The sequence below is a fragment of the Bombina bombina genome, chromosome 3 (assembly GCF_027579735.1).
Source record: "Bombina bombina isolate aBomBom1 chromosome 3, aBomBom1.pri, whole genome shotgun sequence".
NCBI classification, from domain to species: domain Eukaryota; kingdom Metazoa; phylum Chordata; class Amphibia; order Anura; family Bombinatoridae; genus Bombina; species Bombina bombina.
The window spans coordinates 38,210,074-38,226,960 of record NC_069501.1 but is presented as its reverse complement, the minus strand read 5'-3'; the positions used below and the strand labels follow the sequence as shown (position 1 = coordinate 38,226,960).

Below are 16,887 nucleotides of genomic sequence, written 5' to 3'. Positions count from 1 at the left end.
TGAAATATTTGTTTTATTCATAATAAGTTTATCTAGTTGTGTTTTGTTACCACTGTCTGATTACACTGCACATAAAATATGGTATTTTAAAACGATAATTTTTTTTATTTATTTTATTAATGGATGTTCTTGCGCTTATGTGACATATGGCTGTGCAACTATTCAGCTGGACATAAACCAGAAACACATTTCATAAATTAAAATATTTTGCGTGTTTCTAGTTGCCTCTTTTATATGCTGCGTGATTAAATGTTAGACTTGCTGACGATTTAAAGAGCGTTTATATTTGTATAGTTTATATCAGTTAAGTAATGAATTTCAAAAGACCCACATAAAAAAATAATTATATCAAAACTGCTTACAAACTGTGCTGAGTATGACTTTATATGTCTTAACTGTAACCACAACCCTAGATAGGGCCAGCTGTAAATGGTTGTGCCCACTGCTCTAAGCAATCACTGTCTAGTATGTAGCTTGTTCAAACAATTTGCAGCACGTTCTAGGAAGTGTGAGACGCACGTTTTTTATACAAAAGCTGGGTTTTTCACAGTAAAGTCATACACAATATATAAATTACAAAGGTTTTTAATATACATAATTATACATTATATTATGATCTCAGAGTACTTTGTGTCCTGTTGATCACTAAATAATTTCACTATCTACACCCACCAACGTCCCCCCGGCGCCCGAGATGGAAACTGATCAGCCAGTACAATGTAAGCACGGAAATCTCTTTGTGCCAAGAATGTGTGTTTAACTATTAGCAGAAGAAAAAACCCTGGGAGAGAGGGATTTAGTTTGGAGGATAAGTGTGTGACGTGAGCTATGATTATTTCCAAATGACAGAAGAATTTGCTTCATGAAGCTCTGAGAAAGCTGAGGATTCTGTCTTTGTCTACAGTAATGTGAGCTCATTTCTGGGTCATTTTGTGCACATCAGCTTTGTCTTGTGCGATAAATACTTACTATTAAATACCAGCTAAACACAGAATGTCAGCAGAGTTGTCAAGTACACTATGAGCCAGTGTGACACACTATTTGGATGCAATAAAAATGTCTTAAAGGGGTCATTAAAGAGCAATATCATTTTTTTAAAGCATTTGATAAAATGATTACGTCAGAGTTGAGAAAAATAATATTAAAATATAAGTACAATGTATTATTTATGTCTTGTCTGTGCTGCTCTGTTTCCTAGTGATCTACTCATTACTAATAGATATCACAGCAATGTATGAGACAAGAAGTGCTGCTTCTTGAGGAAAAGAGATATTTTCTATACAGCAGCCAATGAACCAGTTCACTGTAGTGAATAGTTTCTTCAATATACAGGGTCTTACAGTAACAAAAGAGTTAATGTTATCAGCCCTCTTCAGGAAGAGCTAGGTTAACCCCACATGTGCTGAGGGGTGCAGCTGTCCTTAAACACATACTGCAGAATGTTCTCTGATGTTGTTGCCGTGGTAACGCCAGACAATAAAAATAGAAAAACAGCTAAATAAATAAAATGGAGCAAAAAACAAAACAAAAAAACCCCCAACAACCAATAACATAGTTTATTGTTTTAGGAACACAGATTGCATGGGAGACAAGAAATGTCCCTGTATAAACACAAATGGGAATATACACTGCTACATATAGAGATTATGGTGTTTAACCAATTATCTGCCAGGTTGGACTGCAAGGCATTAAAAAGTCATCTATACCAACCAACAAGTTAAACTGCAAATAATCCAAACACACCTGTTTTATAAGCACTTAAAACTCATCTTTAGCAAACATTTGCATTTTTCAGTTCATGGATATACCCCTAGAAAATACTAATTTCTTTCCACTATGTGACATGTTGCAGGGTCATTGTTATGGATACTGTAGTATGCACTCTAGCATCTCTGGCGGCAGTGGGAAAATAATTTTCCTAATTAATTTACAGGAACTAATATACAGTAAGTATATACAGTAAGTCGGTACAATCCCCCCTTAAATTGCCCTGTAGTGAGTTTGGTGCTTGATCACCAGATAACTAGATTACTAATTCCTCTAGTGGTCTCTGGGACAGATTTATTTCACTAGGAGGTCATCTCAATTCTCATGCTATGGTCTTCACCACTGCCAACCCTGCAGGGCGGCAACACATGGCTCCTTCCAATAACCACTCCCTTAATTACTCTCTAACTCATGGGACCAAATAGGGAAATGTTGCAGCTACATGCTGATATCAGGTTGTCTTGCATTGCTGGAGCACACAGGGTTAAACAGAAAGCATTCCCAGCAATTCACAGCTTTATAACTAGTTCCAGCTGCAAACTCACAGCTGGGAGTCTGGGGATGTTGGCCAATGACGGTGCTCTGTTCTACCCAGCTCTGACCAATCAGAACCTGCCAGGTACTACAGACAGGCAAACCTTAAAGGGGCCCCATCATCTGAGGGTCTGACTAATATGAAGCCAAGAACTGGGAAAAGTGGTACATTGTTAACCCTTGCACTGCCCTGTGAATGTAAAATAAACTACATTCATTATTTTTTATTGGACTAACTTTTAGAGAAAGGGATTTGTATCTGTAAAGCTCTAGGCTGAGAAGGGCTACAAATGCGTATTTTAAATTATCATGTGTGTGTGTGTGTGTGCAGTGAGTGTGTGTGAGTGTGTGTGTATATATATTTGTGTATGTGTGTGTGCCCGTGAGTGTGTGTGTGTATATATATATATATATATATATATATATATATATATATATATATATGTATATGTGTGTGTGTGCCCGTGAGTGTATATATATATATATATATGTATGTGTGTGTGTGTGCCCGTGAGTGTATATATATGTGTGTGTGCCGTGAGTGTGTGTATATATATATTTGTGTATGTGTGTGTGCCCGTGTACGTGAGTGTATATATCTATATATATATATCTATATATATATGTGTGTGTGTGTGTGTCTGTGTGAGTATATATATTTGTGTATGTATGAGTGTGTGTGTTTTCTAATATTTTGTCTAGTTACTTGTTTTGTATTTTTAAGAAATGTTTTCATGAGAGTACAAAATAAATATACACATTTCTCGTCTTACAGTAAAACCTTTAGTGTCCGATTCTCTATAGCTCTCTAGGCCGGTGAGATTCTACAAGAATGCTCACCAGTCCTATTTCCCTGATGGAATTCTATAAAGCCTCTTTTCACACTGAAAACAGGGTTTTTAAAAAACTAATAATTGAACCATACACATAAAAATATGCAGGTAAAAACTATTGTTAAAGTGTTTCAAAAAGCATAAGCAAATTCTTCACCAAAAATAGAATTTTATGAAAAATGTAAAATTTGTATGTAAATTACACAGGAATAAATAGTATTATATACACAGTGTAAATCGTAATTTAAGTAGACCGAATACGCAAAAAAGAAATCCATAGTAATTCAATGTACAAAATACAAAGCGTAATTGTTGCTTTTGTGAAAAATGGGCTGAACATGGACGTTCCATTGGCGTGTATGACATGAAATTGTCTCTCTAATCCCAGCGTTATTCTGTAAAGATTTTTGCACTAAAGATCTCACCGTTTTTTTCTCGGCAGCTCAAAGGTGGCGAGTTTTTCTCAAAACACTCAAAATATTTATAACCCTAATAGACAAACACAGTATATGAAAATATAGGCAATTGTAAGATGCTATACATAGAAAGCAGCGTATTGGGATTTATATTGGCTGCAGGATTTCATTTTTAAGGTGCTCTCTGCGCTATATGGAGGTGTCTCCTTCCAGCGAGCTCTAATTTTAAATACTACTTTATATAGGAGCCATATCGCCACTTGCAGGCACTGCCTCTTTTTTACGCTTATTCCACCATCACAGCCCCTGTGACAATCAGCGTGAAAAAACACGAGAGATTTAAAGAGTCGACTCCTTTGTGTTATGCATTTCTTTGTGCTTTGTCTATAGTTATATTTATTTTTTAGATAATTGTACTGTAACTACACATATGGAGGCCTTGCTGCGGGCTTATAAAATAAGGTGTCTCACCGTGAACAAAAAAAGGCGGTCTTGTGCTATGCACTTACTGCTATTTAGTAAGATTTTGATTATATATGAAGTGTATATATAGGGGTATACATGTGCATGGTCATATACATATTTCTCAGTTCCTCATAGTCTGGACTCCTTGTCAAGGTGTAAACTACAATAAAAATGTGCAACGTATGAATTTGCAAATACAGCAGACTTTGTGTGGTTTTATTCCGCAGACCCAGAAGTGATAAAACCCTAGAACGTGTGGTGTGTCTGCCTAACCTCAGGATACAGACATCAAAGCCGAGCATTGTTATTACAGCTGGGGTAACCCAACCTCATGAGAGCTGAGTGCTCGGAGAGAGAAGCCAGAGCACATCAGCGCACACTTGTGATTGCACAAGGAGTCGCAATGTGCTGCAGCCCTGGCCAGACATCTGATGTCATGGAGCCAAAACCCAGTTGTGAGACAGAGGGAGTGTACCCTATGACTGAAGCCCTGTATTGTTGTTATTAGAGGCAATTATTGCAGAGCAGAATTAAGCAGCCTCCATATGTGTGTGTGTGTGACCCCTATACAGTCACATCACAGCCTCCATGTGTGTGTCACCCCTATACATTCACATCACAGCCCCCATGTGTGTGTGACCCTATACATTCACATCACAGCCTCCATGTGTATGTAATACAGCCTCCCTGTGTGTGTGACCCCTATACATTCACATCACAGCCCCCATGTGTGTGTGACCTTATACATTCACATCACAGCCTCCATGTGTATGTGATACAGCCTCCATGTGTGTGTGACCCCTATACATTCACATCACAGCCCTTTGTGTGTGTAACCCTTACATATTCTCATCTCAGACCCCATGTGTGTCACCCCCTATACATTCACATCACAGCCCTTTGTGTGTGTGACCCTATACGTACATTCACATCACAGCCTCCATGCGTGTCACCCCTATACATTCACATCACAGCCCTTTGTGTGTGTAACCCTTATATATTCTCATCTCAGCCCCATGTGTGTGACCCCCTATACATTCACATCACAGCCTCCATGCGTGTCACCCCTATACATTCCCATCACAGCCTCCATGTGTGTGACCCCTATATATTCTAATCTCAGTCCCATCTGTGTTAAATCCTTATATATTCTTATCTCAGCCTCCATGTGTGTGAGACCCTTATACATTCTAATCTCAGCCCCCATGTGTATGTGACCCCTATATATTCTCATCTCAGCTCTCATGTGTGTAACACCTATATATTCTCATCTCAGCCCCCATGTGTGTGACCCCTATATATTCATATTACAGCTCCCCGTGTGTATGGCCCCTATATATTTTCATTGTGTGTGACCCCTATACATTCTCATCTCAGCTCCCATGTGTGTGCGACCTCTATATATTCTCATCTCAGCTCCCATGTGTGTGTGACCCCTATATATTCTCATCTCAGCTCCCATGTGTATGTGACCCCTATATATTCTCATCTCAGCCCCCATGTGTATGTGACCCCTATATATTCTCATCTCAGCCCCCATGTGTATGTGACCCCTATACATTTTCATCTCAGCTCCCATGCGTGTGTAACCCTTATATATTCTCATCTCAGCTCCCATGTGTGTGACCCCTATATATTCTCATCTCAGCCCCATGTGTATGTGACCCCTATATATTTTCATCTCAGCTCCCATGCGTGTGTGACCCCTATACATTCTCATCTCAGCTCCCATGTGTGTGTGACCCCTATATATTCTCATTTCAGCTCCCATGTGTGTGACCCATATATACTCACATTACAGCCCCCATGTGTGTGTGACCCCTATATATTTTAATTGTGTGTGGGCCCCTATACATTCTCATCTCAGCTCCCATGTGTGTGACCCCTATACATTCTCATCTCAGCTCCAATGTGTATGTGACCCCTATACATTTTTATCTCAGCTCCCATGTGTGTGTGACCCCTATACATTTTTATCTCAGCTCCCATGTGTGTGTGACCCCTATACATTTTCATCTCAGCTCCCATGTGTGTGTGACCCCTATATAGTCTCATCTAAGTTCCCATGTGTGTGACCCCTATACATTTTCATCTCAGCTCCCATGTGTGTGTGACCCCTATATAGTCTCATCTAAGTTCCCATGTGTGTGACCCCTATATATTCACATTACAGCCCCCATGTGTGTGTGACCCCTATACATTCTCATCTCTTGCGTGCGTGTTACTGCTACACATGTTCCTGTCTCTTGCGTGCACGTGTATGTATGCTACACATGTTCCTGTCTCTTGTGTGCACAGGCATGTATGTTACACATGTTCCTGTCTCTTGCGTGCACGTGTATGTATGTTACACATGTTCCTGTCTCTTGTGTGCACGTGAATGTATGTTACACATGTTCCTGTCTCTTACGTGCACGTGCGTGTATGTTACACATGTTCCTGTCTCTTGCGTGCACGTGTATGTATGTTACACATGTTCCTGTCTCTTGGGTGCACATGTGTGTATGTTACACATGTTCCTGTCTCTTGCGTGCACTTGTGTGTATGTTACACATGTTCCTGTCTCTTGCGTACACGTGTGTGTATGTTACACATGTTCCTGTCTCTTGCGTGCACGTGTGTGTATGTTACACATGTTCCTGTCTCTTGCGTGCACATGTGTGTATGTTACACATGTTCCTGTCTCTTGCGTGCATGTGTATGTATGTTACACATGTTCCTGTCTCTTGCGTGCACGTGTATGTATGTTACACATGTTCCTGTCTCTTGCGTGCACGTGTATGTATGTTACACATGTTCCTGTCTCTTGCATGCACGTGTATGTATGTTACACATGTTCCTGTCCTTTGGGTGCACGTGTATGTATGTTACACATGTTCCTGTCTCTTGCGTGCACGTGTGTGTATGTTACACATGTTCCTGTGTCTTGCGTGCACGTGTGTGTATGTTACACATGTGTATGTATGTTACACATGTTCCTGTCTCTTGCGTGCACGTGTGTATGTTACACATGTTCCTATCTTGCGTGCACGTGTGTGTATGTTACACATGTTCCTGTCTCTTGCGTGCATGTGTATGTATGTTACACATGTTCCTGTCTCTTGCGTGCACGTGTGTGTATGTTACACATGTTCCTGTCTCTTGCGTGCACGTGTATGTATGTTACACATGTTCCTGTATGTTACACATGTTCCTGCCTCTTGCGTGCACGTGCATGTATGTTACACATATTTCTGTCTCTTGCGTGCACGTGTGTGTATGTTACACATGTTCCTGTCTCTTGCGTGCACGTGTGTGTATGTTACACATGTTCCTGTCTCTTGCGTGCACGTGTGTGTATGTTACACATGTTTCTGTCTCTTGCGTGCACGTGTATGTATGTTACACATGTTCCTGTATGTTACACATGTTCCTGTATGTTGCGTGCACGTGTATGTATGTTACACATGTTCCTGTCTCTTGTGTGCACGTGTATGTATGTTACACATGTTCCTGTCTCTTGCGTGCACGTGTATGTATGTTACACATGTTCCTGTCTCTTGTGTGCACGTGAATGTATGTTACACATGTTCCTGTCTCTTACGTGCACGTGCGTGTATGTTACACATGTTCCTGTCTCTTGCGTGCACGTTCGTGTATGTTACATATGTTCCTGTCTCTTGCGTGCACGTTCGTGTATGTTACACATGTTCCTGTCTCTTGCGTGTACGTGTATGTATGTTACATATGTTCCTGTTTCCTGCGTGCACGTGTATGTATGTTACACATGTTCCTGTCTCTTGCGTGCACATGTATGTATGTTACACATGTTCCTGTCTCTTGCGTGCACGTGTGTGTATGTTACACATGTTTCTGTCTCTTGCGTGCACATGTATGTATGTTACACATGTTTCTGTCTCTTGCGTGCACGTGTATGTATGTTATACATGTTCCTGTCTCTTGCGTGCACGTGTGTGTATGTTACACATGTTTCTGTCTCTTGCGTGCACATGTATGTATGTTACACACGTTCCTGTCTCTTGCGTGCACGTGTATGTATGTTACACATTTTCCTGTCTCTTGCGTGTACGTGTATGTATGTTACACATGTTCCTGTCTCTTGCGTACACGTGTGTGTATGTTACAGATGTTCCTGTCTCTTGCGTGCACGTGTGAGTATGTTACACATGTTCCTGTCTCTTGCGTGCACGTGTATGTATGTTACACATGTTCCTGTCTCTTGGGTGCACGTGTGTGTATGTTACACATGTTCCTGTCTCTTGGGTGCACGTGTGAGTATGTTACAGATGTTCCTGTCTCTTGCGTGCACGTGTGAGTATGTTACACATGTTCCTGTCTCTTGCGTGCACGTGTGTGTATGTTACACATGTTCCTGTCTCTTGGGTGCACGTGTGTGTATGTTACACATGTTCCTGTCTCTTGGGTGCACGTGTGTGTATGTTACACATGTTCCTGTCTCTTGGGTGCACGTGTGAGTATGTTACAGATGTTCCTGTCTCTTGCGTGCACGTGTGAGTATGTTACACATGTTCCTGTCTCTTGCGTGCACGTGTATGTATGTTACACATGTTCCTGTCTCTTGCGTGTACGTGTATGTATGTTACACATGTTCCTGTCTCTTGCGTGCACGTGTATGTATGTTACACATGTTCCTGTCTCTTGCGTGCACGTGTATGTATGTTACTGTTACACATGTTCCTGTCTCTTGCGTGCACGTGTGTGTATGTTACACATGTTCCTGTCTCTTGCGTGCACGTGTATGTATGTTACACATGTTCCTGTCTTGTGTGCACGTGTGTGTATGTTACACATGTTCCTGTCTCTTGCGTGCACGTGTATGTATGTTACACATGTTCCTGTCTCTTGCGTGCACATGTGTGTATGTTACATATGTTCCTGTCTCTTGCGTGCACGTGTATGTATGTTACACATGTTCCTGTCTCTTGCGTGCACGTGTGTGTATGTTACACATGTTCCTGTCTCTTGCGTGCACGTGTATGTATGTTACACATGTTTCTGTCTCTTGCGTGCACGTGTGTGTATGTTACACATGTTCCTGTCTCTTGCGTGCACGTGTATGTATGTTACACATGTTCCTGTCTCTTGCGTGCACGTGTGTATGTTATACATGTTCCTGTCTCTTGCGTGCACGTGTGTGTATGTTACACATGTTCCTGACTCTTGCGTGCACGTGTATGTATGTTACACATGTTCCTGTCTCTTGCGTGCACGTGTATGTATGTTACACATGTTCCTGTCTCTTGCGTGCACGTGTGTGTATGTTACACATGTTCCTGTCTCTTGCGTGCACGTGTGTGTATGTTACACATGTTCCTGTCTCTTGCGTGCACGTGTGTGTATGTTACACATGTTCCTGTCTCTTGCGTGCACGTGTATGTATGTTACACATGTTCCTGTCTCTTGCGTGCACGTGTGTGTATGTTACACATGTTCCTGTCTCTTGCGTGCACGTGTATGTATGTTACACATGTTCCTGTCTCTTGTGTGCACGTGTGTGTATGTTATACATGTTCCTGTCTCTTGCGTGCACGTGTGTGTATGTTACACATGTTCCTGACTCTTGCGTGCACGTGTATGTATGTTACACATGTTCCTGTCTCTTGCGTGCACGTGTATGTATGTTACACATGTTCCTGTCTCTTGCGTGCACGTGTGTGTATGTTACACATGTTCCTGTCTCTTGCGTGCACGTGTGTGTATGTTACACATATTCCTGTCTCTTGCGTGCACATGTATGTATGTTACACATGTTTCTGTCTCTTGCGTGCACATGTGTGTGTATGTTACACATGTTCCTGTCTCTTGCGTGCACATGTATGTATGTTACACATGTTTCTGTCTCTTGCGTGCACATGTATGTATGTTACACATGTTCCTGTCTCTTGCGTGCACATGTATGTATGTTACACATGTTCCTGTCTCTTGCGTGCACATGTGTGTATGTTACACATGTTCCTATCTCTTGCGTGCACGTGTGTGTGTATGTTACACATGTTCCTGTCTCTTGCGTGCACGTGTGTGTATGTTACACATGTTCCTGTCTCTTGCGTGCACGTGTATGTATGTTACACATGTTCCTGTCTCTTGCGTGCACGTGAGTGTGAATCCCATATGTTACAGCCCCCCCTGAAGCCACCAGCTACACAGATGCTTATGCGTTTATATGTAGGTAGATAAATGCACATTTCAGGGGCAGGAACTAGAATTGTATTTGTCGTTACAATTTCTAACATGTTCTGTGCCTTATCTCCCCTGCTGGGTAACACAGTATAAGGCTTTACCTTTATCAGCCTTGTGCATTTACTCTATGGGACGCTGAGAGTCAGCAGAGGGTGACAGCAGAAAATAAACTTGTCTAGACAATGAACTTGTAGGGGGGTGGGCTTTGGCACAGTAGGAAATTAGACACAATGAGGCCTCTACTCCAATATAACTAATATAAATACTATACGAAATTACCCCAGGAAAGAGCCAATCAGATAGGTTAACCCTATTGTCAGGGGAGTCTGGGACACATTAATGCAAAGTGAATGCCCTCTGAAGACGCCATTGGACAAAAATAAAGTCATTTGCTTTATATCATTTTATGTAGTGTATAGCATATAACAGAATAGCATAGACATCTGGCACTGGGGATTATATTATGCATCCGATGTGAAATGTATTAGTGCACTTTATAAACGTTACTGGCTCAGCATTCTGTATAAAATACAATGGTATATTTCTGCTGCAGCACTAGTTTAACAAAAAAGAATGAATAATGCGATATTCAATTGCTTTCTCTCCAGTAACACATGGATCAGATTAAAGATAACTATATAATTTGTCTATCATCTGCATGAAAGAACAGGAGTTTAAGTAAAAACAGTGCTTAGGAGCCAGTAAGAATATTTAGGAGCCAGATACATTTTAGGAGCCAGTAAGAATATTTAGGAGCCAGACTGTGATAATTCTAAATAGATATATGGAGAATAACCCAAAAAGTTAGGAGTAGGCATGTGCATTCAGGTCATTCGGCAGCAAACAAATAGCAGTCGCCAGCTGTATTTGCACAAATCGTAGTGTGTTGCACTTTTACCATAAGAAATCTGACTCAGAAAACAACTGAATGATGCTGGCGGCTGCCATCTTTGCCATTCATTGACCTGAATGCACAAGCCTAGTTAGGAGCTGGGGGTAAAATTCTAGTAGCCAGAGGTTCCCTGGGTTCTGGGTTTGTCAATCCCTGTGATTAAATTTGTTACTTTTTTATGGCAAAAAATATTTTAAGTGAAACTAACACGGTTGTGGACTGATATCTAGGTATATAATACAGACAACTCCCAGAGAAAAAGTTTGTTTATTCAGCAAACAAGTATCCATTTTTCAAAATAATAAAAAATACTCTAATTCAGTCTGAATTTCTGTATTTATTTTGTTCCAATGATTCTGAGAGGGGGTCTGATTTGCTTGTGGTATTTAGTGGTCTCTGAGGAATGGCGATAAGTACTCAGCCGCTATCACTTCCTGCTTATCGCACATAATGGCTTTTAGCAGGAATCTGAAATGTTTCTGTCTATAGTGAGAGGTCTGTACATCTGGAAAACTCTGCTCTGCTTTCCTTGGGGGACTCGTTCATTTGACAAAGTACAAGGGGCATAAGTGATGTCATGTCTCTGCCCCTCACATAAATAAACTCTGGGCTCAGTGTGTGCTGTTATACTTCACTTAAAGGGACACTAAAACACATTTCATACACCTCCCTCTAATCATGGGTGTTGCCATTTTGTAAACTAAATTACACTGCAGGTATCTGAAGGAGAGTTACTGCACATGTGCAAACAAGTCAGCACTGGAATGTAGTGAAAGCTAGATTTCAACATGGCTGCCCTTGTGACTAGAGGGAGGAGGGAATAACCTCAATACTATGATTTTATAGTTTGCTGGATGACGCCATCGGCTGCATTGAAGTTAAGGGTCTTACATGCGTTGTACCAGTGATTTGCGCAATTGGTTACACAACCATGTGAGGTGCCTTAAAGGGACAGTATACTGTAAAATTGTTTTTCGCTTAATGTATTTCCAGACATGTTATAACAGCTGCAGAGAATGCGTGAGAAATTGCATTTTCATGTTTATTTGTGTATATGAAATAGTTGGTTTTGTGCTTTTCAACCACAGCCTATTACAATGGGTTGAGCTTGCAGGTAATATCAGATCTAATTATGTTATCACTTTGTGTACACACACATGCTTCCTTATCTTATATTTGTCTGTAAACCAAAGCCCAATACTTAGAGATAACAATGGAAAATTATAATTTCATTAGTTACGTCTTCTACACCACATCGGGAGTGTAATTTCTTCTGCTGGCTGTGTTTACATTGCCTGTCAAAAGACTGGACATAAGACCAGAAGCTTTCAGTATAGGTGGAGATACCTCAGGCTAAATCAACTATTTCAAATGCCGAAATAAGGGTAAAGGAGCTACTTGAAAACAATTTAATACACTCTAGCAGGTCAAATGGATCATTGGGAACAAATTAAAGGGGATAAAATTTTGAGGTAAACTGTCCCTTTAAAAAAATTAAAATTACTACGGCTGACAGGCAGGCTAGCAAGGGAAAATGGTAAAGGTTCACGTGAAACTCTGTGTTTAAAACATAGGTAAAGTCCTGATCAAGTCAGTGATTGGAAGGGCATTGCTTCAGCAACTGTTCGTGATTAGCAGTTCTCTGTGGCTCATGAGCAGGACTTAATCTATGTGTTTAACCCCTTTTTGGGGTTACATATAAAATTCCAGGTGAATAGTTCAAAACAATGAAGTCATTTTTCACTATAATGTTGCTTTAGGATCTGGAGATCTGACACTAAAGTTGTATCAGGTCGTATTGTTGTATTGAGCCTACATGACGGTAACCTGTTCACCTATTCAGCTATTTCTTTCATCTCTCACAGAACAATTAATCACAAATAACCACACATCATTTTCCCATTCAGACCGGCATTCCAACCTCTTGTTAGGTCAGAGATAATTACAAAACATCTGGAATTCTTACAATTGGATTAGTTAAACACATAAATACAGATTTTTCACAGATCACTGGGAAAGAAGATCATAAAACAAATTATATACTGTTATGAATGACTGTAGTTATACTCTCCTACCAAGCGCAATTAATAACTTTTGCAATTAACCCTCCTCATTTTGTCTGAAGAAAACGTCTGATAAATTCACATGGTTTCTAGTGGCAAAAAAAGATCATTAAAACGTTGATATACGGTTGTTGATGACTGTAGTTGTTATACTTTTCAGTGGTATGCTCCAGATATCAGTGCTGGACCCTGTTTCACAGAATAAATCCCGGGCCACCTAAATCTCATCCAGAATTGCCTAACCGCACCCAGACTTTGCCTTAGACTGGCTAAGTTCAGTATATCCAAACTCCTTTCCTAAACACCCAGCCTCCAGACTCCACCTCCAGATCACCAAGCATCCCAGGTAAAAGGGACAGTCTATTCAAATTAAACTTTTATGATTCAGATAGGGCATGCAATTTTAAACAACTTTCAGATTTACTTTTATTGTCAAATTTGCTTTGTTCACATGGTATTCTTTGCTGAAAGCTAAACCTAGATAGGCTCATATGCTAATTTCTAAGCCCTTGAAGGCCGCCCCTTATCTGAATGCATTTTAGTTTTTCACAGCTAGAGGACATTAGTTCATGTGTGCCATTTAGGAAACATTGTGCTCACGCCTGTGACGTTAGTTATGAGAGGGCACTTATTGCCTAAAATGCAAGTTTGTCAGAAGAACTGAGATAAGGGGCCAGTCTGCAGAGGCTTAGATACAAGGTAATCACATATTAATATAACTGTTGGTTGTGCAAAACTGGGGAATGGGTAATAACGAGATTATCTATCTTTTTAAACAATAACAATTCTGGAATAGACTGTCCATTTAAAATGAACATGAACCCCACATTTTTTCTCTTTCATGAGTCCAAGTGTCCATTTTTTTGTTAACATTGGTATCCTTTGTTGAAAAGCAAGTAGGTAGGCTGAGGTGCGTGCACTTGCCTGGAGCAATAAATGGCAGCAATATAAGAATACTTCTGCCGATGTTTTACATTAGAAATAGCACTATGTGACAGCAGTGTTTGCTGCCATATACTGTTACAGCTACTTAGGTATTCTGTTCAATAAAGAAAACCATGACAACCAATCAAACTGATAATAAAAGTAAACTTGATTTTTTTTTTTTTAAATTGATATCCTCCCTTCTTGTTCTGTAGCATACACCCACATTGTTCCATGCTTCATATATTCATTTCATATCATTTCCAAATCCCACATATCATGGTAATGAATTTTTGTTGAAAATGTTTGCAATTGCAATCTTTGCATCTTACTTCATATACAGTATATATATATATATATATATATATATATATATATATATATATATATATATATATATACTGTGTGTGTGTGTATATATACTGTGTGTGTGTATATATATATATATATATATATACTGTGTGTGTGTATATATATATACTGTGTGTGTATATATATATATATACTGTGTGTGTGTGTGTATATATACTGTGTGTGTGTATATATATATATATATATATATATATATATACTGTGTGTGTGTATATATCCTGTGTGTGTGTGTATATATATATATATATATATATATATATATATATATACTGTGTGTGTGTATATATATATATACTGTGTGTGTGTGTGTATATATACTGTGTGTGTGTATATATATATATATATATATATATATATATATATATATACTGTGTGTGTGTATATATATATACTGTGTGTGTATATATATATATATATACTGTGTGTGTGTGTGTATATATACTGTGTGTGTGTATATATATATATATATATATATATATATACTGTGTGTGTGTATATATCCTGTGTGTGTGTATATATATATATATACTGTGTGTGTGTGTGTGTGTATATATACTGTGTGTGTATATATATATATATACTGTTTATCTAATAAGCAAGGAATTCTAAACGCCTCTGTGAATGATGAATATTTCCCCCAGTAATCTGAAGCATTGTGCGTTGCACCTAGTAATATATCGCTGCCTGCACTGTAACTGCACAATGTTATACTTCAGGGAACAGCAGGACACAGCGTATTTACTGACTCAGCGTGGGTATAATGAGCTCTAGCAAGAATAAGAGTGCGGCACATTACTGTTAAGAGCCCTTTGCTTTGTGAGTAAGGTTGGTCTATGGTTTGACAATGATAGTTTAGGCTTTACAGATCTCCCACTGCCACTTGTGCCATAGAGAAAATGATATTTTTTCTTTGTGCGGTTATTATACAATGATAGCTTTAGTTACAATACGTTTAAATGTAGACAGCTGGTTAACAAGATGGCATCACTGTGCCCTGATTTACAACATAAACACACTATTACTTGGCTTATATGTGGTATGTTATAACAAAGAGCTGTGGCTGGAGAAATACATATCTGGAGTATCAGGAAATAAAATAATTTAGTCATTTTAACTACATTTTGATTTCAGCAGGGTGGAAAACAATTATACAAACTGATATATGGTACAGCACAGACAAGTGGCTGCTTTACATTCCATAGCATCAGTTTGTTGATTCATACAGAGGTATTTTGCCCTCAATATATTACCGATGCCACACTCAGATTGTGAGACAAGGAGAGGGTTAAGGGGTCGATTTATCAAAGGCTTTGCAAGGCTTTCGAACCCATACGACTGCAGGTTCTCACAAGAGAACCGGCACGCTGTATTTAACAAGCAGCGGTCATCAGATCACTGCTTTCCTAACCTTAGAGGTGGCGAATTTCAATCTCCCCAGTCTCGTCCGACCGGGGAGATTGACAGCTCCTGTGTGATTGGCTGTGCGCGGGAAGGGGGCGGGATTGCGGGATTGCACGCTAGCGCAAAATAGTGCTCGTGTGCAATGCTGAATTCAGCCAGAGTAATTCAGCCTACCAGAGGCGAGCTGCGGCAGACAGGAATGGGTATGTACGCCCCTGTACGCCGCAGATTGATAAATCAACCTCTAAATCACTGCAGGTGAAAGCATGGTGCATATTTCCGTATCACTCCTCTACCAGTAAGCGCCACTTGTGATACAGCATCTCTAGGTGAAATGTAAGATTGTACGAGTCTCGTCTCCTGCTCTTACACAACTAATCGCACGAGAGCAGAGCCTGTCAATCACCCAGCAGCAGCAATTTTTTTTTATCTCCACTACTAGGAATGGGCTAAACGAATGTTAACACACTTGTTTGTTCATTTTGAATTTAGAATGTTTGTACAAAATTCTAACATTCGTTTAATGTAATAGAATTTCTAATTTTAATTTTTCTAATTTAAATATTGCATATTCAAAGTAGAAAAATTTGAATCAAAATATTTGTAAAAGTATTTCTAATGTTCTCTTTAAATGTAATATTTGAATGTCTGCATTCGCCCATTGCTATCTGCTATCTTTAAAGTGGTGGAGAAACTTTTGCAGGCTCGCTCAGTTATATATATATAAATATTGTTTAAATATTGAGGTTTCTGTAAAATAACAGGCACTACTATACTGTTACTGAGAATTCTCTAGATTTAAAAGTCTGTTCTTATCTTATCGCCTCTGCTGAGGCCAGTTAGGGACAGTTATAAATGAGCTGATAAAGTAACAATCTCTCAAGGAATAATGTCTGTTTAACGCCTGCTCAGATCCCTGGGAATGGTTATTAATATATATATCCCTAATTGTTCATAATGACAGATTAAATAATATGTATTTGTATATAATGCAGTGCTTAATTACTGACAGATATTAT

At 39.5% G+C, this 16,887-nt stretch overlaps 1 protein-coding gene across 1 annotated transcript in view; it reads right to left on the bottom strand.

Moving 5' to 3' along the window:
- The window catches only part of FSTL1 (follistatin like 1), a 76,888-nt gene that overhangs the window by 37,227 nt on the left and 22,774 nt on the right, over window positions 1–16,887 (bottom strand). The window lies entirely within an intron of this gene.